The sequence below is a fragment of the Astatotilapia calliptera genome, chromosome 4 (assembly GCF_964374335.1).
Source record: "Astatotilapia calliptera chromosome 4, fAstCal68.1, whole genome shotgun sequence".
Classification (NCBI taxonomy): Eukaryota; Metazoa; Chordata; class Actinopteri; order Cichliformes; family Cichlidae; genus Astatotilapia; species Astatotilapia calliptera.
The window spans coordinates 31,809,883-31,832,795 of record NC_137425.1 but is presented as its reverse complement, the minus strand read 5'-3'; the positions used below and the strand labels follow the sequence as shown (position 1 = coordinate 31,832,795).

At 42.8% G+C, this 22,913-nt stretch overlaps 1 protein-coding gene across 1 annotated transcript in view; it reads right to left on the bottom strand.

Moving 5' to 3' along the window:
- Positions 1–20,834, bottom strand: part of tanc2a (tetratricopeptide repeat, ankyrin repeat and coiled-coil containing 2a) — a 59,854-nt gene extending 39,020 nt beyond the window's left edge. The window contains exon 1 of the mRNA XM_026165963.2: positions 20,506–20,834. The gene's annotated coding sequence lies outside the window, so the exon portion shown is untranslated. The remainder of the gene's footprint in view (positions 1–20,505) is intronic.
- Positions 20,835–22,913: the final 2,079 nt, after the last annotated feature.

Below are 22,913 nucleotides of genomic sequence, written 5' to 3'. Positions count from 1 at the left end.
TAATTTCTGTCATGTTACTGCTGGCTTATTCCAGTTCGAAATACGACATATGGCATAAGGTTTCTATATGATTTATCATTATCGTGTTTTCTTTTTACTGGATATGTCTGACAACCATAAGTCCAAATATAAGACCAAAAATATATATCACGATATACATTTGAAAATTTGCAATAATGATATAACTGACGATATAATTGACACGAGACAAAAAACTTTACAACTCCACAACTTTATTAGTGCAAAAAAACAAAAAAAACCAATGTATTTTCACTTAAACAAGCAGCTGTTTTTTATGTGCATTAAAGTTATATAAAAATTTAACAGTGCAAATGCAAATTCCTCGCTGACAGTTTAACCAAAAGGCATTTCCAGTGGAAATTGGCCGACATATCCTCAGCATAACCATGTATAATATCCACAAAACTTAAAGAGGTTATACACACACACAATATGGTAATATTATGTTGAAGCACAGTACGTATCACCCCGCGAGGCTCCGCCTACGATAGCCGTAATGCTCCGGCAATCCATCAAGCGGTGCGGCTTCGTAGGTTAGCAAAGTCGTACTGAAACATTTGACAGATTTTCGAGCGCCGTGTACATAAAATCGTTTTGAGGTCAGTAAACACAACCAGAATTCATACACAAGGCACACGGGATTATAAGGGACGCTGTCGATTTTCAGAAAAATCAAAGGACTGATTTTAAGTGTGCCGTATTTTCCAAAAAACACGGTAATAACGACGGCCCGCTAGCATGCTCTACCAAAAATAGTGCTTTGTTGTGTATCTGACGGACGAAAGCTGAACCAGTTCCACACCACTGAAGTTGCAGCAGTTTTAGAAACCAACAACAAACCAACTCTGGTTCATCCGTTTCATTCAACGATCCGCTTTCGTCCTTCTCATTCTCCATCGCCGCCGCCGTGCTTTTTCCGCCATGTGTGTAAAACAAAAGCACTGCGCATGCACGTTTTATCCATATTCTATCGTGATATTTTATTTTCTTATCGTTGCCCAACATTATACCGGTATTAATGTGAACGGTATGATATGGCCCAGCCGTATTGGCAGGAATATTTTAATCACAAGAAGATCACAAGCAACACTGCTACTTAGACACTGTGTGGAGCCACATGCCCCTTTAGTTCCATTATATTCATAATAAGTGTCACGGTTCGGGGCAGCGGCCGTGTGAAGAGTGGAAGGAGGACTCAAATGCAGCACTTATTCAGACGTGAAGGGTGATTTATTAACAATACCAGACATAAAGTGGAGATGGCAAACAGAACTAAGGACGAACTAACTGGGAGAAACTACACAAAGAAATAGCAAACCTGAGCATGAAGGGAGAACAGCAGGGAGAGCACGCAGGGGATTACACCAGGTATGAACACAGACGACGCGACGAGGAGCAGAGGAAAACACACACTAAAGTACACAAAGAGACACTGGGAAATCACACACAGGTGGGAGACACAGCTGGACCTGATTAACCTGACGAGACAGGGGAACACTAACACCAGGGACCAATAGAGGGAGCACAAACCCAAAACCCAGTATCTAAAATCCCAAAACACAAACCATCCCAAAACAGCCCAAGAATAATAAAGAGAATAATAACAATAAGGAACACAAACACAAAGTCACTGAGTCATGGCTGCAGGACCATGACAGTACCCCCCCCTCAAGGGCTGGCCCCCGACAGCCACAGAAACACACCACCAGATCCGGGCGGGCGGCAGGGGGCCCAGGACGGAGGGACCGGGCCAAGACCAAAGACGGAGGACCCAGAGTCCCAAACAAATGTTCACAAAAAAAAAAAACTCACAGGGGAGCAGAGTCCAAAACACAGTTCAGGTGGCCGGCCACGAAGAAGGCCGTGGCGGCGCGTAAAGAGTTCGGGAGGCCGTCCACGAAGAAGGCCGTGACAGCGCGCAAAAAGTTCAGGGGGCCGGCCGTGCGGAAGGCAACGGCGGCCGCTCAGGCGAAGAGGGTCCGGGGGCCGGCCGTGCGGAAGGCAACGGCGGCTGCTCAGGCGATGGCGGTCCGGGGGCCGGCCGTGCGGAAGGCAACGGCGGCCAGTCAGGCGACGGCGCCTGGCCACTAGCCTAGCCAGTGGTCTAGAAAACGGCCGTTTAGCTCCAGACCCAAACGAGGCTGGGCCAGGCGAGGCTGAAGGCACGGAAGCCGGGGCCGCAGTGGGCGAAGATGCTGAAGACGCTGCTGCAGGCGATGATGCGGATGCTGAAGACGCTGCTGCAGGCGATGGTGCGGATGCTGAAGACGCTGCTGCAGGCGATGGTGCGGATGCTGAAGACGCTGCTGCAGGCGATGGTGCAGACACGGAGGCTGGACCAGACGAGGATGCAGACACGGAGGCTGGACCAGACAAGGATGCAGACACGGAGGCTGGACCAGACGAGGCTGATGAGGATGCTGAAGCTGGACCAGGCGATGCTGATGAGGATGCTGAAGCGGAGGCTGGACCAGGCGATGCTGATGAGGATGCTGAAGCAGAGGCTGGACCAGGCGCAGTGGGTGAAGATGAGGATGCTGTGGCCGAGGATGCGGGCACGAAGGCTGGACCAGGCGATGCTGAAGCAGAAGCCGGACCAGGCGATGCTGAAGCCGAAGCCGAAGCTGGACCAGGCGTGGATGAAGCTGGAGATGAAACCGGGCCAGGCGTGGATGAAGCCGGACCAGGCGTGGATGAAGCTGGAGATGAAACCGGGCCAGGCGTGGATGAAGCCGGGCCAGGCGTGGATGAAACCGGGCCAGGCGTGGATGAAGCCGGGCCAGGCGTGGATGAAGCCGGGCCAGGCATTGGATGAAACCGGGCCAGGCGTGGATGAAACTGGGCCAGGCGTGGATGAAACTGGGCCAGGCGTGGATGAAACCGGGCCAGGCGTGGATGAAACCGGGCCAGGCGTGGATGAAACCGGACCAGGCGATGAAGAAGCTGTAGCTGAAGCCGGACCAGGCGATGAAGAAGCTGTAGCTGAAGCTGGGCCGGGCGAGGACGAAGCTGTAGCTGAAGCTGGGCCAGGTGAGGATGAAGCTGGACCAGACGAGGCTGAAGCTGAAGCTGGGCCAGGTGAGGACGAAGCTGGACCAGAACCAGGCGAGGCTGAAGCTTCAGGCTGAGGCGTGGCAGTAGCAGGTGGTAGCGCTGCAGGTGATGATACTGCAGGAGGCGGCGCTGCAGCCACAGGTGGAGAAGCAGCCACAGGTGGAGAAGCAGCCACAGGTGGCCGGACGGGATCCTCGGGCCCCCCAGCCGACGTGGCAGTCAGTGTGGCATGAGGCTGGACGGGCTCCTCGGGCCCCCCAGCTAGCGAAGCAGGAGGCTGGACGGGCTCCTCGGGCCCCCCAGTAGGCGAAACAGGAGGCTGGACGGGCTCCTCGGGCCCCCCAGCGAAAACAGCCGCAGAACCAGTGGGCACCGGGGCCCCCGGCACACATGAAACAAAACCAGTAGGCACGTGGGCCTCTGGCACACATGAAACAAAACCAGTAGGCACGTGGGCCTCTGGCACATATGAAACAAAACCAGTAGGCACGTGGGCCTCCGGCACACATAAGGAGGGCTGCAGCTGCGCAGAGCACTGACCCTGCTCATGCAGTGACAGCCCGGTGCAGTTCACAGCTGGCATCTTGGCCTCCAGGGGTCCAGAGTAAGCTGAGGGCAGAAACCCAGCCTCTGGGGAAGCCCCGGAGTGAGCAACAGTCTCTAATGTTGCCAGCTTTTGAGGAACAGGTCCGTAGTGAAACAGTTTTTCTCCCTGCTCAGAAACAGCGGTGGAAAAGCAGTGTGAAAATTGTGACTCAGCCATTAACTGAACTACGGGTTGCGGTGATGCAAGCGGTGGTGGTGGCTGAGTGGCTAACTGGAGCGGCGGCAGAACAGGTAATTGTGTCCTTGGGGAGGCTAGCGGTTGAGCTACAGACTGGGAGGCTTGTGGCTGGACACAGAACTGAGCCGGAGAATGGCGATAAAGTCCTGGCTCAGAAGGGGCGGCAGAGAAACAGTCTCTCGGTTTTATAGAGGGTTTGTACACGCCCACTTGCGAAGGATCTGTTACCACGAAGGTGGGTAAGCGACCCGTACAGTCTCCCATCCCGCTCTGAATAGCCCCAGAAAACAAAGTCCCGGAATCTGGGGAAGCCCATGCATCCCGTTCACTCACCGCCTCGGGCTGCTCGGAAGTAAATGCAGACGGGGGGTGAAGTCCAAGGTCCAAAAGGAGAAACTCCTGCTCCCACGAACAGAGCGAGTCCAGAAGCCATGGGAGACTGGTCACCAGACGCTGTAGCCGCCTCTCTATAGCGCGCTGGGACGTGCCACCCGGGCTTTCCAGCCACAGGTCGATCAGCTCCTGTGTGGCATCGATGAGCGTCTCCCGTAGCTCCCTGGACGGATTAAGCGCTGCTGGGTCCATCTTGTGGTCGCGTCGTACTGTCACGGTTCGGGGCAGCGGCCGTGTGAAGAGTGGAAGGAGGACTCAAATGCAGCACTTATTCAGACATGAAGGGTGATTTATTAACAATACCAGACATAAAGTGGAGAACTAAGGACGAACTAACTGGGAGAAACTACACAAAGAAATAGCAAACCTGAGCATGAAGGGAGAACAGCAGGGAGAGCACGCAGGGGATTACACCAGGTATGAACACAGACGACGCGACGAGGAGCAGAGGAAAACACACACTAAAGTACACAAAGAGACACTGGGAAATCACACACAGGTGGGAGACACAGCTGGACCTGATTAACCTGACGAGACAGGGGAACACTAACACCAGGGACCAATAGAGGGAGCACAAACCCAAAACCCAGTATCTAAAATCCCAAAACACAAACCATCCCAAAACAGCCCAAGAATAATAAAGAGAATAGTAACAATAAGGAACACAAACACAAAGTCACTGAGTCATGGCCGCAGGACCATGACAATAAGCCAGATACCTAGATAGCTAACATCTCCAAAGCTGAGATTACTCCAAAACATTACAGACAGATGAACAGGACTACAGACTGGAGGTAAAATAGATACATTTGAAGTTTGATTTTTGGTTGAACGCTATGTCACAATATGTGAGCATAACATTAGCAAAGAAATCTAGATGTCTGATAAGGTGAATAGTGTTACGAAAATAAAAGCTATGTCATTGTCTTACCAGGATGGTTAACTGTAGTGTGCTGTACAACATCAAAACTACCAAGTGATCACAAGAAGTCATCTGTAATTCTGATTTTCTTCCATTAACATTTTTTTCTGCTTTTACCGACCCTAAGTTACAGTAAAGTAAACCAACTGCACTCGTAGTGTCACAGGTGTGCTACTCAAATATAAAGCTTAACAAAAAAGAGCATCACTGTTTTTCAGTTCTTTTTGTCCAGTTCTTTTTGTTGGGGTGTTGGGGTTACACTGGAGGTAAACCTTAGGTTTAAACTGCACAATCTTTAACACACACATTATTTAATAATGGAAATGTAGGCTTCCTGCAATTATGAGGTGGGATCCACATGACAAGCAAATTTAATTCAAATGACTGACACAGCACTACCTGTTTCCTGATATAATCTAAATCCAATGTATGCTGGGAGACTTCACTACATCAACAATTTAAAGTTGAAATTTCAAATATTTTCCTGCTTTTAACAGTCCTACATGAACCCTGTTAGGATTAAGTCACCATAGGTAATAAGCTACTTATACAACCAGAAATGTAATAATAAAAACGTTTTTTGGAAGGAGAAGAAGAAAAGAATCATTCTAACTGACACACATTAGAAAGTATTTATAGTGGATCCAAAAAATGGTTTTTTTTCTTCAAAACATTCAGATCTAAAACTGCCCATGTGAACAAACCTGTCAACCAAAGCAGCCACATGGTGTAAGCAAAGCAGTAAAAATGCTTCTGAATGCCATAAAATTGGGCTTATTTTAAACTTTTGTGCTGACAAATAAAGATATGCTAGAAAAATAAAGGTAGTCAAAAAATATTGACTTTCAGTTCAGTCTTTATTAACTGTGTTATACTTTAAGCTATAAAAGGCACAAGTAGTCAGCTAAGCGGGCACCCTTATGCCTTTCCTGATGACTGTAACTCACATTCATCACTGAAGACTGCCTGCCCTTTCCTCACCATGCAGGACTCACAAAGCTGCATCACGTTGTGAAGCTGCTGAAGTAAAATCTTTTTGGACATATTTACAGTCTTAGTGAGTTTGTACTTATTGACTACAGACATTCAAAAATACCACAGGGGTCTGTGCATGCCCTAAATCATTTCAACAACAAACACTGTCGTGATGGAAGAAAAGACTTTATGAAATATGTGCACACATATATGTATGACACATTTCCATCCAAACTTGTGCTGCCAGTTTGAGTCTGAGCAGCTCTTTCTCCATCGGCTGTTTTTATTTCCACTTTTTTTCTTCTTTTCTTTTACTGTTAGTCTCATATTCCATGGTTTCGATTTCTGTTTTTTCTGGAAAGACACACACACACACACACACACACACACACACACACACACACACACACACACACACACACACACAAAAACACACACACACACACACACACACACACACACACACACACACACACACACGCGTGCATAAAGGTACATGATGGATGAGGAAACCACTCAGCATATCATCATTACTGTGAGCAGAATGTGGCAGAGTCTCTATGCTGTCCAAGCCTCTTCCTCTTTTCCTCTCCCTTTGTGTTTGACTATGTTTTCTCTTGGGAACATTCTCCTTTGTGTGTGTGTGTTTAGTGTGTGTTTAGTGTGTGTGTGTGTGTGTGTGTGTGTGTGTGTGTGTGTGTGTGTGTGTGTGTGTGTGTGTTTTTTGTGTGCCCAAGGGAGAGTGGATCAGGTGCTACTACCAGGTGCACTATGAGCAAGAGAGCGAAGTGACTCCACAAGGACGAACCTTTCTTCAGTGAGTGTGTGAGGAACATGTGTGTGCAGTCAGATAAGCCACTGCTGTCAGTAAATAACACTTTCGAATGTTTAATTTCATTCTTGAAGAAAAGCATAGTGCTGAAATTAATTTAGCATAACATTCATTCCCAGTGCAACCTCTCTTGGCAGCAGATGTTTCAAAACCTGAGCAAATAAACCCCATGGCTATCTGCGAGGGGAGTTTAGGAATAAGCCTAATCCATGTCTGAGAAAGAATCCCACAAAGAGCTTCTAGCTGCAGCAGCTAGAGGACTACTGGCTCTTTAGATATGATGCACACACAGCAGTGACTAGCTCAGCCTTGCATGGGTGTGTAATGTGTGTCAGTGTGCTAATCCTTGAAGGGAAGTAAGCTGGAGTGACGGGACTGAGTCTAAAAAATAAAAACCCAGACACCCCCCCAATCGACAGCACGCGCATGACTGAACTGCAGCACATATATTAATATGACAGTGCATGTGTCTGGGAAATGAGAGATGTTGGCCTTCTTATGTAAATGCACTGAAGACAAATTAGACAATGGAAAATAGACCACGAGTCCTTTGTGTCTGCCTGAGATGGAAAAATGAGAAGGCAAGCAATAACAAACATAAAAATGTTCACGTACACAAATGAAACAAAAGGAGAAGACAGGGGTTTGATGAGAAAAATGTTTTTGTATTTACCACATAAGAAAAGTCACCAGGATTGTAGTAAAAGCATTTTAGATCCGTTTTTTTAAGCTTGGTCTCACTTTTGTTTATCAAATTGCCAAAAATGAGAGAAAAATACACAAACTTCTGTTAAGTGAGTTAACATAAACTTTGTCTACTTACACGCATGGTTTGTTACACAAGGAGGCTGTGGAGCCTGTGTTTTGTACTTCTATCAAACTGAAAGAACGGTAAACCAGTGCACTGATTCAGACAATCATAAAGCAACAGTAACTATTATTTTGGCCACCTGGGTAAACAGAATGAGCTGTAAAAATGCTTTTATAGCCAACGTGCCAGCCTAGCTCTTTGTCAGGCAAATGTTAACTATTATGCATTAGGTCTAGCTCATCTAAGTCCCTGTTAGCAGATGATTCAATAATTGAATAAGTGACAGAATCAACAGCAGCAAGCTACACTATCAGAATTCTTGGAGCATGGGCCATGAAGGAGGAGCGGTGGCAGGGATCTTTCACTGCAGCTTGTGAAAGCTAGAAGATGTAGACCCAGATTTGTTAGCTTTACTCTCAGACTCCCCCCGAGTCGGCTGCTGTTTCGGCCTCTCTTCAATCACAGTCTCCACTCGCAGACATCCCACGGTGGAAGCAGAGCAGTAGGTAAAGCCAGTTGTAATTGTAAGATGGGCTTTATGTAAACTCTCTCTTTTCTACACTTTTTCATTCAAATTATTCTTAAAGTTTAAATAAAAAATGTACATGAAAAGAGATATTTTTAACTTATAACTGATAACAGCAAGATAATTGTTAGTTTCATAAATAATTATGATCAATAATACTGACCATAATGATCCTAATTATGATTTCTACTTTAATCAAGCAGCCTCAGAACAAGTTGTGTTTTTTTTCTTATTTCCAGTCACAGAGTTCCTGTGGTGGATCCTCTTATCAAACAATCGAAGTGTGTCCCAGCTGCAAGATAAAGCTTCATATTTAAACTGCTGTAAACAGCTTCTTCTTCTTCTTTCGACTCTGTATGATGTCATAAGGAGAGAGTATCTCAGCTCTTTTTTCCAAGGGACAGCCAATCAGCAGGAAGTTCTCTTAAACAGTCAGAAGCTGAAATATCTTGTTTCAGACAGTGAATGAACTGAGAAGCTCCATCAAGGCCTGATATGAACTAAAGAAGGATTATTTTAAACTATAAATTATGCAAAGCTACTCTAGTAAAGTACAAGAATAAAAATTATGGGGTTGAATGTGATAAACTGCGCCATTTCAGCCCGACATTCACCAGTTGTGTTCTTTAACTGCCATAGGGACTACACTTTTCTCCCCCAAAAGTTAGCAACCACAAAATGTTAGTGGCTGAGTAAGTTTCGACAGATTTTTTTTCTGTGAAAAACATCCAGTGGTGGTGCTTGAGAAACAACACTTATGTGAGTGGAAACTTAAGCTAACCATTAATATAAAAAAATTTAATGTAACAACACAGGAATTCACAATTTAATGCATTTTGAAGACAGATCATTCATTATGTCAGGAAGTTGTTCAAGAAACTCGCTGCAGTATCCAGCAACCTTTGAAATTTTGTGTTGAAGGAGAGACTGAACAACAAAACAATGTTGCTGCTGTCCAAATGTGTACAATCTGCACTCTACATCACCACAAACACACCAGAAAACATGCAGAACTGAGGAGACATGCGGGAAACGAGGAATCTGATGTGAGTCACTCTGATCAGACGGAGGCCAGTAAACGTGACTCAGTGCTGACGTGGTGAGAAGCTCATTCATGTGAGTGCCAAAGCCACAGATAAGCGTGCTGTTTGCATGTCTCTCTCTCTTTCACACAAACACACCATCTGTCGTGAGTTCCTCCTCCATCTGACTTCCTCGAACTTTTAGTGAGTGTGTCACAAAAACAGAGTTCTCTCCAGATTTAACTGTAGCACAAAATATACATAATAGTGAAGCCGGCTGAGCTGCAGAAACTCAGCTCATATATGCACTCACCAAACACTTTAGTAGGTACACTCTGCTAGTACGCTTTTGCCTTTAAAACTCCCTGAACTCTTCATGGTGTAGATTCAACACGGTATTGGAAACACTCCTCAGAGATTTTGGTTCATGTTGACATGTCACGCAGATGCTGCAGATTTGTCAGCATGCACGCCTATGATGCCAATCTCCTACCACCACAACACACCAAAGGTGCTCTATTGGATGTAGACCTGGTGACTGTGGAGTGAACTCACTGTAAAGTTCAAGAAACCAGTTTGGAATGATTTCAGCTTTTGTGACATGGTGCATTATCGTGGTCAAATCAGCCATTGGAAGACGGGAACACTCTGGTCTTATGGGAATGAAAAATACTCAGGTAGGCTGCTGCGATTAAATACCGCTCAAATACTAACGGGCCCAAATGTGCCACTAAAACATCATCCACATCAGCTCAAAGCAATCTGCCAATTCTTATTAAACCTCTAACATTAACATCACATTGTTGTCAGTCACTGTTTTCTCTGTAAACCTTAGAAATGGGAGTGTAGAGAAATCCCAGTCGATCAGCACTTTCTGATGGGCAGGTCAGCTGCTCAGCCCAACTGACACCAAAAACCATGCCACGTTCACAATCACGTCAATCATCTTTCTTTCACATTCAAAATGGTTACCTGCCTAAATGCAGTTGCTTTCTGCCATGTGATTGGCTGATTAGATAGTTGCATTCACGAACAGATGAAATGTGCGCCTGAAAAAGCTGGTGCTATGCATACTGCTGTAGAGCACAGCTACCTGTTGATGCCAAACAAACACCCTAAAACCCTAAAGTGTTACATATTATTATCCCACCCATCTATCATCCATGTAATGGTGCGTTCACACCAGTGTAAAGAAAAATTTTGCCCTCCGTTACTTGTATTGTTGTCAGTTAACAAACTCACATACATTCATGTCTAACAGCCTGCAGAACGAAGACTATAACTGATAGTTGGAATCAAGTAATATGAACATATTTTAATAACTTACTATTAAGTAGTGTCGCTTGTTTTTGGTTTTACTTTATTTTGCGCTATCAAATATTTAAGTTTAACATTGAGTAGTTATGTTCTTTATCGTGCTACCACATTTATGCATGGAAATATGTTAGCTAGCATATTTCCATATGAGCTATATACCATCATGCTACCAGATGTAAGGACAGAAATACCTTGGTGCCGTTATACTAGCACACTTTGGTACAAAAATCTTTGCTACTGTCAAGCAAGCACATTTAGGGCCAGAAATACACTGACACAAAGCACATGAACAGACAGCACAGATAAAAGACTCAATTACTGCCCGATACACTTTTTAAGTATAACCAGGGTGACCATATTGATGACATTTACAAACACTAAATAAAGTGTGTGCCTTTAGCTACATGTGGCTGATGGTCTGGATTTACTTTAGATAACTGCACATTTTCTGTCTAACCACATTTGTGCTCAGAGAGAGCTACAGTGGTACTATGGATGAATACAGTAAAGTAGTAAATCAAGAATTCAATTTATGGCTGCTTTAAACAAAACAAAAACAACTAATTACTCAGCTAAAATGCCTTTATTTGAAATGTAGTGAATAGGTCTTTATTTAAACTGTACTTGTATTGTAGATAACCCTTTATTTCTGTTTGTCTCTACATCATAAGTTGAATCTGTCATATTTTATCATAAAGACTCTTGACTCTTTGCACATATAGTACAAAGAATTCCTTCATTGCCAAATTTATTTTGTTAAATTTACTTTACAGCATTATGCTGTTGACATGGTGGAGAGCAGTTTTTTTTTCTTTTATAGAGACTAGAGAGACCGCTAGAGAGATTGTTTCTCTGTGTAACTTTTCCCGTTGTCATAAACCAGAGAGCCACTACTGAGGATCGTTGCTGACCCACTGCACTCTTGGTGTCGCAGCTTTGCTAATCTAAAAGGAAGGTAACTAAAACACAGTGATTCTGCATCATAGTTTCCAAAAGTCTCAGTCTCTGTCATGCCAGATTTTCAAAGTAAAACTGGGTCAAAGGCATTTTCAAAGTTTTATGGATCCAGTGTGGATCCTGGTTTAAACAACAGAGTCATTATTTACCCTGCAGTTCTCAGGCAGGGTTGACATAGCATGCAAATTTAATTCAAATCGCCCCACCTCTGCTCTACTTGTTCCAAGACAAACTTTGGGCATGTTTTTCCAGCAGCTCTGTGGGGAGTCTAAAATAACCCAAGGTGTACTGGGAGATGTAGTCCTACTCGCCTCCCTGTTAGGTTATCTTGGGTGTTGCACCGATAGCCCCCCAACACCACAGAGAGATTTCCCTTTTTATCAACCACCCAAAGAGTGTCTGATTATATAAGCAGAGGAAATCACCAGTGATATTCACACCACACACTCAAACACAACTTCAAACACACTGAACCTAGAGCACACAGGTTTGTTTGACTAGCTTTAGTTGTGTATCTATAGGTGTGTCTGTTATTAGCAATAGCTGAGTGCAGATGGTCTTGCATTAGACTGAATCCACTTGTACATGCACACACACATGCACTGTGCCAGACTCTTATCTCTCTTCCCCAGAGAGGCCAATCCTGACTTCCTGCAATCACTCAGGACTCACTTGGCTTGCCCGCATACAGTACAGGAAGGGAATGAAAGTGTGTGTGTGCGTGTGTGGCCCCCAAAACAGCTTCCTGCAGATAAACAAACAAAGGCCTAAGTGATATGCTCACCTTTTACCCTTTCCTCATGGTGTAAACACTTCATCACTTTTCCACTCTTTGAAGTAATTTAAAGCTTCACAAGACAACTTCACACCACTGCCCTCCCACAGTGGGGTGAAAAGTGATTTAGAAAAAAACAAGCGGTCTCATGTACAGACACAACCTATAACTGTTCTGTAAGAAATAACTAAAAATCGGCCAACCATTTTGACCAAACAAATCTACTGTAATTAAGCTCCACTAAGCCAGACTGTCTAGCTCCAGCAGTCTTTCTGGGGACACTGGTCAGTCCAAGGGGGCAAAGTAAACAGACAGAGAAAGCAGCATGCTAATAATGCTATGAAATACTATTCATTTCATAAGAACATTTAGTTTAGACTTTAATCAGCATTTTGCATAAAAATGCTGATTCAGTGATAAAGTGATGAAGTCACATATTGTACTAATTGAGTCTTGTTTACTTCTTAAGTTACCAGGATAATGTTCGCTATTGCTAATGGCTGTTGCTCTGCTCTCCAAACATTCAAAGATTCATCTTGTGTGATTTTTGTAAAAGTACACAAAATATTTATTTTCTGCTAGCATTAATTATTTCTCTCTTGATGCATACTCAATGATATGAGCATGATAGTAAGTAAATCCTCCAAAATAGATCTGTTCATCTGAACAGAATCAGTTTTTGGGGGCATTAGTTCTGTCTTTCACTAGAATAGATAGTATTTGAAATGTATGTACAGTAGTGGTAGCAGGGGCTTTCTTAAATAAATTAGGTGAGCCTACTTTGTGACACTAAAAACAGAGCAGTAACCATCAGTTTCTTCAGGGAGTATCTGATGTCATGGATGAAGTCTAACTCCCCCATCTTGGATTGCAGCTGGTACTGGTGGTCCTTGTACTGCTTTGAAGCTTCCTGGAGCTTGGCTGAGTACATCAACCAGTACTCCACTGCTACAGGCTCTGGTTAGTGGTCTTCAAGCTTACAGTGAATCTTCAGAGCACCACTTCTGCTACAGCTGCTACGGAAACAGGAGGAAGCTAGCAGCCACTTAACTTTCAAAAATATGAGTGAGGGGATTTTCCATGACCAATGGGTATGAAAGTTCGGCCCTATAGACTCCAATGTTATAATGTTCCACTTTACAGCATTGTGGCTGATACAAGAAATGTTTTTGCTAATCCAAAGATTAGCAAAAACATTTCTTGAGTGTCTGTCTCTACTATTTAGAGTCGCTGAACTGAACTGAGCATTTTTAATTCCTTACCCGATTAATATTCTACCCTGCGGTCTGGTACATGCCATCTAATAAAGTGTTGCTACATTTTTAGTGAATTAAAGTTAACATTTTATTATGCTATTCAATTCAATTCAATTTTATTTATATAGCGCCAAATCACAACATAAGTCGCCTCAAGGTGCTTCATAGATACAGAGAAAAACCCAACAATCATATGACCCCCTATGAGCAAGCACTTTGGCAACAGTGGGAAGGAAAAACTCCCTTTTAACAGGAAGAAACCTCCAGCAGAACCAGGCTCAGGGAGGGGCGGCCATCTGCTGCGACCGGTTGGGGTGAGAGAAGGAAGACAGGATAAAGACATGCTGTGAAAGAGAGACAGAGGTTAATAACAGATTTGATTCAATGCAGAGAGGTCTGTTAATACATAATGAGCGAGAAAGGTGACTGGAAAGGAAAAACTCAATGCATCATGGGAATCCCCCGGCAGCCTATGTCTATTGCAGCATAACTAAGGGAGGATTCAGGGTCACCTGGTCCAGCCCTAACTATATGCTTTAGCAAAAAGGAAAGTTTTAAGCCTAATCTTGAAAGTAGAGATAGTGTCTGTCTCCTGAATCCAAACTGGAAGCTGGTTCCACAGAAGAGGGGCCTGAAGGCTAGCCCTCCCATTCTACTTTTAAATACTCTAGGAACAACAAGTAGGCCTGCAGAGCGAGAGCGAAGTGCTCTAATAGGGTGATATGGTACTACAAGGTCATTAAGATAAGATGGGGCCTGATTATTTAAGACCTTGTATGTGAGGAGCAGGATTTTGAATTCAATTCTGGATTTAACAGGAAGCCAATGAAGGGAAGCCAAAACACGAGAAATCTGCTCTCTCTTTCTAGTCCCTGTCAGCACTCTTGCTGCAGCATTTTGGATTAGCTGAAGGCTTTTCAGTGAGTTTTTTGGACATCCTGATAATAATGAATTACAGTAGTCCAGCCTGGAAGTAATAAATGCATGAACTAGTTTTTCAGCGTCACTCTGAGACAGGATATTTCTAATTTTAGAGATGTTGCGCAAATGGAAGAACGCAGTCTTACATATTTGTTTAATATGTGCATTGAAGGACATGTCCTGGTCAAAAATGACTCCAAGGTTCCTCACAGCGTTACTGGAGGCCAAGGTAATGCCATCCAGAGTAAGAATCTGGTTAGATACCATATTTCTAGGCTTTTCAGGGCCGAGTACAATAACCTCAGTTTTATCTGAATTAAGAAGCAGAAAGTTAGTGGCCATCCAGGTCTTTATGTCTTTAAGACATTCCTGCAGTTTAACTCATTGGTGTGTGTTATCTGGCTTCATGGACAGATAGAGCTGGGTGTCATCTGCATAGCAGTGAAAATGTATGCTATGTCTTCTAATGATACTGCCTAAGGGAAGCATGTATAATGTAAACAGAATTGGTCCTAGCACTGAACCCTGTGGAACTCCATAATTAACCTCAGTGTGTGAAGAGGACTCTCCATTTACATGAACAAATTGGAGTCTATTGTGGAGTCACTGTTGCTGCACAGCAAGAAGGTCCTGAGTTCAATTCCACCATCAGGCCGGGGACTTTCTGTGTGGAGTTTGCATGTTCTCCCCGTGTTTGCGTGGGTTCCCTCCGGTTATTCTGGCTTCCTCCCACCGTCCAAAGACATGCAGCTTGTGGGGATAGGTTAATTGGATAATCCAAATTGCCACTAGGTGTGAATGGTTGTCTGTCCCTGTGTGTTAGCCCTGCAACATACTGGCGACCTGTCCAGGGTGTACCCCGCCTCTCGCCCTATGACAGCTGGGATAGGCTCCAGCGACCCTGAAAAGGATAAGCGGACGTGAATGAATGGATGGATGGAATATTTTATTAGTCTGTTACTTAGCTGATATGTACATCTGTCTATTATACCTATACAGTTTATAGATACAGCTTGCTAGCCAAGCTAGTTTTTTTTAAGTGGTCTTAAGTAAAAGTTCTGCAGGCTTTCTATAAGTCTGTCAAAGTTTTTCTTTAGACACTGACTGGTGGTTCATTTTCAACTTTTCTCATTTTCAGTACAGTCCTTTTTCCTGAACATTTTCAGGGGAATGATTTAACTGACCAATAAATCACTGCAGCACATAAAGGGCACCTAACTCAAGGGACAAACTAGTGTTGTGTTTACATGTAACAGGTAACTTAGCAAAGAATCAGTTTTAAAAGGTTTCGATCCTGTGTCTGTATCCTGCATCTTTGTTTCAGCAACAGAGCTTTATTATGTTGTTTTAAATGTATTTTTGTTGTTCTGGTCTGTGTGCGACTTCACACATGATGTTTCTGTTTCTGCTCCTGTTTCTATTTTTATTGCACTGAGCATATAAATGTCACAAAAATTAACCATGAGAATAATAAAGTTCTTGTGTGTGTGTATATAATTTGCTCCCATTTGTGGAACCTACAAGAAAAATATCAACAATAACACAGTTTGACAGGTATACAATTGTATTTTTTCACCAATAAAGTGATTCCCAAAGGTCTCTAAGAAGAAAATCTGTCATATCTTAGCATGCTTTACAATGCATCCTTAAAAATTTTAAGTAAACTGGACAAAAGATCAAACACTATCTACAAGAGATAAACAATATCTGAAAGTCAAGTCCTTAAGAAATAAGAAACTATCCAGCAACGACCTGACGAAGGACCTAAGAGATGCATCTGCTCAATACTGTCTGCAGAAGTCTCAGCTAATGCAGTCAAAACACATCAGTCATGGCCTCCCTACAGCCCAGACCTCAACATTATTGAAGCAGGGTGGGATCAACTTGGCATAGAACAGAACAAAAAGCAGCCAACATCCAACAAAGCAACCTAGTATCAAGGCAAAATGTGACACGCATGCAGAAATTGCATTACCAGCAGGGGGAGATAATATATGCCAAGCCACAAAGTCGGTAGTGAGCAAGTAGTGACTCCGTTACTGTACATGGAAGTTTTTCAACTTGTTTTGGTGGTAATAATAATAAACCTCTCCTAATCAGGTGTTTCTGATATTTAGTCCACTCCTTGACATAGTATAGCCATCACATTACTGCTGAATTTCATCTGACTAATAAATAACTGAACAACTGGAAACATCATTGCAAACACCACACAGAGGGCTGCATTTCATGTAAATGGACTGCATCATTGGAAGCATCCTGATAGGGTGCATCACTCTACTTTATGACAACTGGGCCGCTTTGGATGGCGAGCTGCTGAAGGACGGAAGAGAAAAATATTGGCATCCCTCGCTCCATGAGAGGTGCATTAGTCACGCCAATATGAAAAGCTCAAAAGATCATCAAGGACACAGGTCAGGTGGTCCACACTCACTCTGTGGAAAATGATGGTGGGGCATTAAATCACAAGATGCCCATTTCCAAGAGAGTTTCTTCCCACAGGGAGTCAGAGTGGTGGGGTATGCTCACATACAAGCACTTACACTCTGGATTCCCTTCTATCAGTCATCATAGCATTTTGTGAGAAATATATCACTGATTACACTGCGCTGAGCTCAAAAATAGAATTAATCAGGTTTGGGAGAACGGGTTTTATTTGCTGGGTGAATTTGGAATTCATGTTGAACTTGCGAAGAGTGTTTAAAAAAAATCCTAATAAAATTACATTGCTGGGGCACTTCAGTTTGTATTCCTTTAATTGGCACTAGTGAGGCCACGCAAGTGATCTAATTAAACTAATGACTGACATGGTGGGGAGGGGGAGGCTTTTAATCAGAGCGCCGTTAAACCCAGACTACGAAGTACAGGGTTAGGCAGATTAATGCAGGATTATGCCCATCTGCACTCCCACTGTCTAGGAACAGAAGCCAGCAATAGGCTGGGAGTGCGCAATACATGACAAACAACTCCATCACAGAGACGTTTAACTGCATCCTGAAAAAATAAAGTTTGGTGAAAAATAGACCATCTCAGCTTCAGTTCTATCCATCACGCCTCAGCAGCTGTTGCCTACCAGCTTTAACATAGGGAGGAATCCAACAGAGTTTATTGGATAAAGATTAGAGTCCTGAATACTGACAAAAAAAGAGGAAGGTTACATTACTTTGCACAACTCTAGAGCTGAAATTATATTAGGGACGATTTAAGTTTTAGGTCATTCAAGCTAATGCTTAATTTCAGTCCATTACAGATATTTCTTGTGTGAAAAGAGGTTTTTATTTGATTTGTTTTACATATCAGGGCCTAAAAGGGAAGATTCTTGATGGCTTAAATTCTTTAAATATTTTAAGCAAATCAACTTATGCTCTGCTCAAGTATGGAAGTGGAATAGATTCACAAATTACTACCCTCATTCAGCAATTCTGACTTGCAACCTCATATTTGCTGAATGCTGAGGTCTGGACGGTACTTTGGATAAAAGGTTATAATATGAAATGTGACTTTTTATACTCTGCAGACTTCTGTATTCCCACACTCTGACAATAGTTTCTATGTGTGACTTTTGAACACTTTTTAGGGAGTACTGCATGAATCATCAGAGATATCATGAGAGAATCTATGAGAGAATTCTGATGGTGGTGAAATCAAATTTGACCGGTGCAGTTTTCCTTTTTTGTTACCACTGAAACGTTACGTTAACTTACCAGTAAGTCTCAGTAAGCTGTTGAAATTTTGTTGATATTTTCTTTGACTCCAGGAAAAAAACGACACCATTATTCTCAATAAAGAACCAGTTTCTTTTCTTACAGCTCCTCATCATATCATCTTTGATCATTTAGCCACAGTGACAGAACTAGGACTATACCTTAATATTCTTTAACTGTCAGGGAGTCAGCTGCCAGGACCTTAAATTTTTGCTGTTGATTACAACACTTTGCAATCAAAAAATACAATTTCTGCTGTTTTCCAAAAAGCCACTGATACGACCAAATTCAACAATAATCAGTTAAAATAGTTCAACAGTTTTGTCACAAAATACAAATAATTTTTTTCCACATTTGGTCTGGTTTTCTGTAGCTCAAGAAGTAGAGCAGGTCATCTACTAAGGTTGGTGGTTTGATCCCTGGCTGCTCTGGATGCCTCTGGATGTATTCGTGTGAGTGTTAAGTAGAAAAGCACTTAGGCATAGAGAAAGGTACTTATATGAAGGAGGCATGTTGTAAAAAGTGCTATATAAGCACCAGCTCATTTTATCGTTCTCTTTTCCTTAGTCCATTTTTGCATCTTTTCAACAAACTATCCTATCAAACTGAAAAGGATACCCATTTCCATACCAAAAGAAGCAAAAAATTTTTTTTTCACAAAGCGCTTATGTTTTGTTGTTATTTGGATGAGGTTGTGCAGATATGATCCAATATGATGCAGGCTGGTGTATTCAGTGATGCCCCAGATCCTTCCAGAAGGCCTTTGGCCACTGGCATACATCGCCAGCATTTGGCCATGTATTACACCGCTAATAGTTAGCTATAACTGCCACTAATACAAGACACATTATAAGACATGTCTTCGAAAGACTCCTGAATTTACATATATGGGAGAATTTCGTAAGAACAAAGACGGTGGGACCTTCCAGAGAAGAAAAAGGATTTCTTAAGAATGGTGATTTGACTGGTGTTGGATAATACTGTTACTGCTTTATTCTAGTGACCACTGAAATGCAAGTTAGTGTACAAAATGCCTCAGATTAACTGCTCATAAGATGTGTTACCAAGATGGCTTCCAAGTGCTGAGATATGCTTCTAGAAGAATGTCGATATTGGTACACTGCCATCAATAAATGTTAACTCATATAGGTGTCAGTAAGGTATAAATTGAAAGTAAGACAAATATCTGGATGGTGCATTCTCTTCACCCCTAGTAATTAGGTGTAATTTGTACCTATACTAATTAATTTCAACCTGTAACATGTTAGCTAAATAACAACACACACAGACAAACAGATCTGATTTAGCCATTCCAGCCAACAGAGACATCACAATAATGTAGCATGTACATAGTGTGGGAGATAATCCACTCATTTCCAAACAAAGGATTTGTGTTTCCTTCGAACACAACTGTAAACCACCAGCTGGCTCCATCACACATCCGGCCCAGCAGTGGAGGCAGGGGAAACTAAAATGTGACCAAAATGTGTGAGAAAAACAAGACCACACCAGGGCGGGAAAAGTAAAACCCGTGTCACACATGTACATGCACACAGTTCCAGGTGAGGGTCATCTTTTCCAGTCTGTCACGATGCTCCCTTCACTGTCTCTGCTGTTATTTTCTCCTTTTTATCTTCAACTGCTTTTTTTTATATCTCAGTACAGCCACAGTCTCCCGCTGTTATTGTTGCTTTGTATTTTACACGTGATGTTCAAATGTGTGTCAGCTATACCTTACATTAACAGCAATGATTCTAATATGATTCAGAGAATATGAGAATGTGCTCATGTGGTCTTCAAGCATAATTTTATAGTGATGTTTTTTGCTGTCAACACAATATTTCTGCAGTGACTAAGAGCTGCCGTGCTGAGTTCAGCATTAATATAGGACCACATTTTTTACAAGCACCAACAATACAATGATTATTAAATAAAAACAAAAACACGGGGTAACAATAATACTAAACATGGACCTTTTAAGATTAATGGGCCTGTAATACGTTATATATATATATATATATATATATATATATATATACATATATATATATATATATATATATATGACACACGATATTATGGCTGTACGTCCACACACACACACACACACACACACACACACACACACACACACACACACACACACGTACGTACCACCTTACTATAATATTTAGCTCCTTCCTTCGCTCACATACACGTATAAACACAGAGAAACACAGGAAAGACAAGGCCTACCTTAAGTGTTGTTTTTCCTCAATTCAGCGGCGATGAGAATAACAACCGTCTGACCGGTGGATAATAGGTCGGTCACGGTCGGGTTAATATCCAGCCCTCGGTGTATCCTCCTCCGTAAAACCCCGGTACAAACCAGCGGACCCGTTGTTGTGCGCGAGGCGGATTCCCACACTTCCCAAATTCCCCGTTCATTACCGGATATTAATATATTTTTATCAGTAGATGGACTGGTTATATTACGCTCATTATTCTCCTTCCACCGGTGAGCACGAGCTGACGTCTGAAGAGCTCCGGTGGCACGAGTCTCCTCCGGTCGACGGGAGGTGCTGCATTATTCATAAGAGGGGCGTGGCCAATACGCGGAGTGTGTGTGTTTGGGTGCGCGCGCGTGCTCCAAACAACAGAATGCTTGGGCTGGGTTCAGTTAAACCAGCGTAGTCGCGATGAAGCGCTCGCGACGACGACATCTAGCGGCCAAAAGGTAATTTGCAGAAATAAATCTAATCAAAAGGCACATTTATTTTGCTGGAGAAAGTCAATGAGCAACATGGTTACGTTATATGATTCGTAGAGTAACAAATGCGTGTTAATCCGCATGTGAAAATAGACCACTGTTGTGTTAGTGTGCTTGTATCAGTTTTTTGTCTCTGTAACGTGGTTGTTCTTTGCTTGTTTGTTTATTGTTTTTAGCTGACCTGTTCACCTGTTATCTCAAGGCTTTAAGTTTGCACGATTTGGGCACGTTGAGTGACAGGTGAATCTAAACGATGAATCCTGAATGTCTTGCGGAACAAAATGATCTCATCAGATCAAATTACATGCTTCCACTCATCAGGTGTTCCTTGGCACATGCAGCAAAGAGGAAATATTAGTCCCTCTTTCCCGGGGTGTTTCTCATGAAAGCCACGGATATCTTTTGCACCTTCACAGGACGTTACAGTGATGTATTAACAACCTCTTTTTTCTCCTCTTGAGTAGTCTTTTCCAAAATATTGCTCAACAACTAATGACCTTAGATGCATGAAGAGCTAACCAAACAATTTTCAAGCTACTTGTTAAGTGAAATATTGCTAGCATTTTACAAAACTGTCATTGAACAGCAGCTACTCTGTGTGATGCTTCCACAGACTGAATATAAAAATGTAGAGCCACAAAGACATCAGTGAATACTCCCGGTCATGTAGTCTTTCAGAGTGTCAACTTGTCTGAGAAACCAAGGGACATTGGCTCTGATAGGCTAGCAATGACATGGTAAAACATACCCTACTTTCAAACTAGCAGTTTAGACCATCAAGTCGTCAGGAAGGTGCTTACTGAGGTCACAAATAAACGGAGATAACAACAATTGTTGTTTCAGTGTACACCGGTACTTGGTGCCACATTACCTAAGCAGATTTAGATGCATGCTCCACAGCTGTGTCCTAAAACATAAATCCAAAAAACTTTGCCTCCTCTTCTTCATTATTTAACATGCAGTTCTTGTTTGAACCAAATATTTCAAATTTGGAGTCATCACACCATAAGACCTGCTGTGACTGATTTTCAATTTAGCAATTCCATGGAGACCATGGATGGATCAATTATAAGGCATAATAAGGACAAAGACATCTTTCTAACATTCACACTGCACCGCATCCATCAGAGAACAACTTGAGGTTATCCCCAAGGATATCTGGCTAGAATGGAGCAACCAGGGATCAAAACACCAGCCTTCCTAATAGTAGAGGACCCGCTCTAACGCTTGAGCTATAGGAAATCACTTGCAAAGGTAAAGAACCTACAATAATACAGAGAAGACCCCAACAATCACGTCTCACTATGAGCAATGGCTTTGGTGACAGTGGGAAGGAAAAACTGCCCTCTCTACTTTCAAGATTAGGCTTAAAACTTTTCTTTCAACGCATAGTTAGGGCTGGATCAGGTGATCCTGAATCTAATAACCCCCAGGATGTTGCCTCTACCTGAGCTTGAAAGTAGAGAGGGTGTCTTTCTCCTGAATCCAAACCCATAGCTGGTTCCATAGAAGAGGGGCCTGAAAGCTAAAGGCTCTTCCTTTTGTTCTACATTTAAATGCCTCAGGAACCACAAGTAAGCCTGCAGTCTGAGAGTGAAGTGCTGTAATGGGGTGATACAGTAAGATGGGGCCTGGTCATTCAAGACTGTATATGTGCGGAAAAGGTTCTTAAATGTGATTTTGGATTTAACGGACAGCCAATAAAGAGAAACCAGTGTGGGAAAAATATGTTGTCTCTAGCTAGACCCTATCAGTACGCTTGCTGCAGCATCTTCAATCAACTGAAGGCTTTTGAGGGAATTTTTAAGACATCCAAATGATGTACATGCTGCACAACATGCAGAGATGTGCCACATTTTCATCTAATACCTCTTTGGGAATCAGAGACCACAGA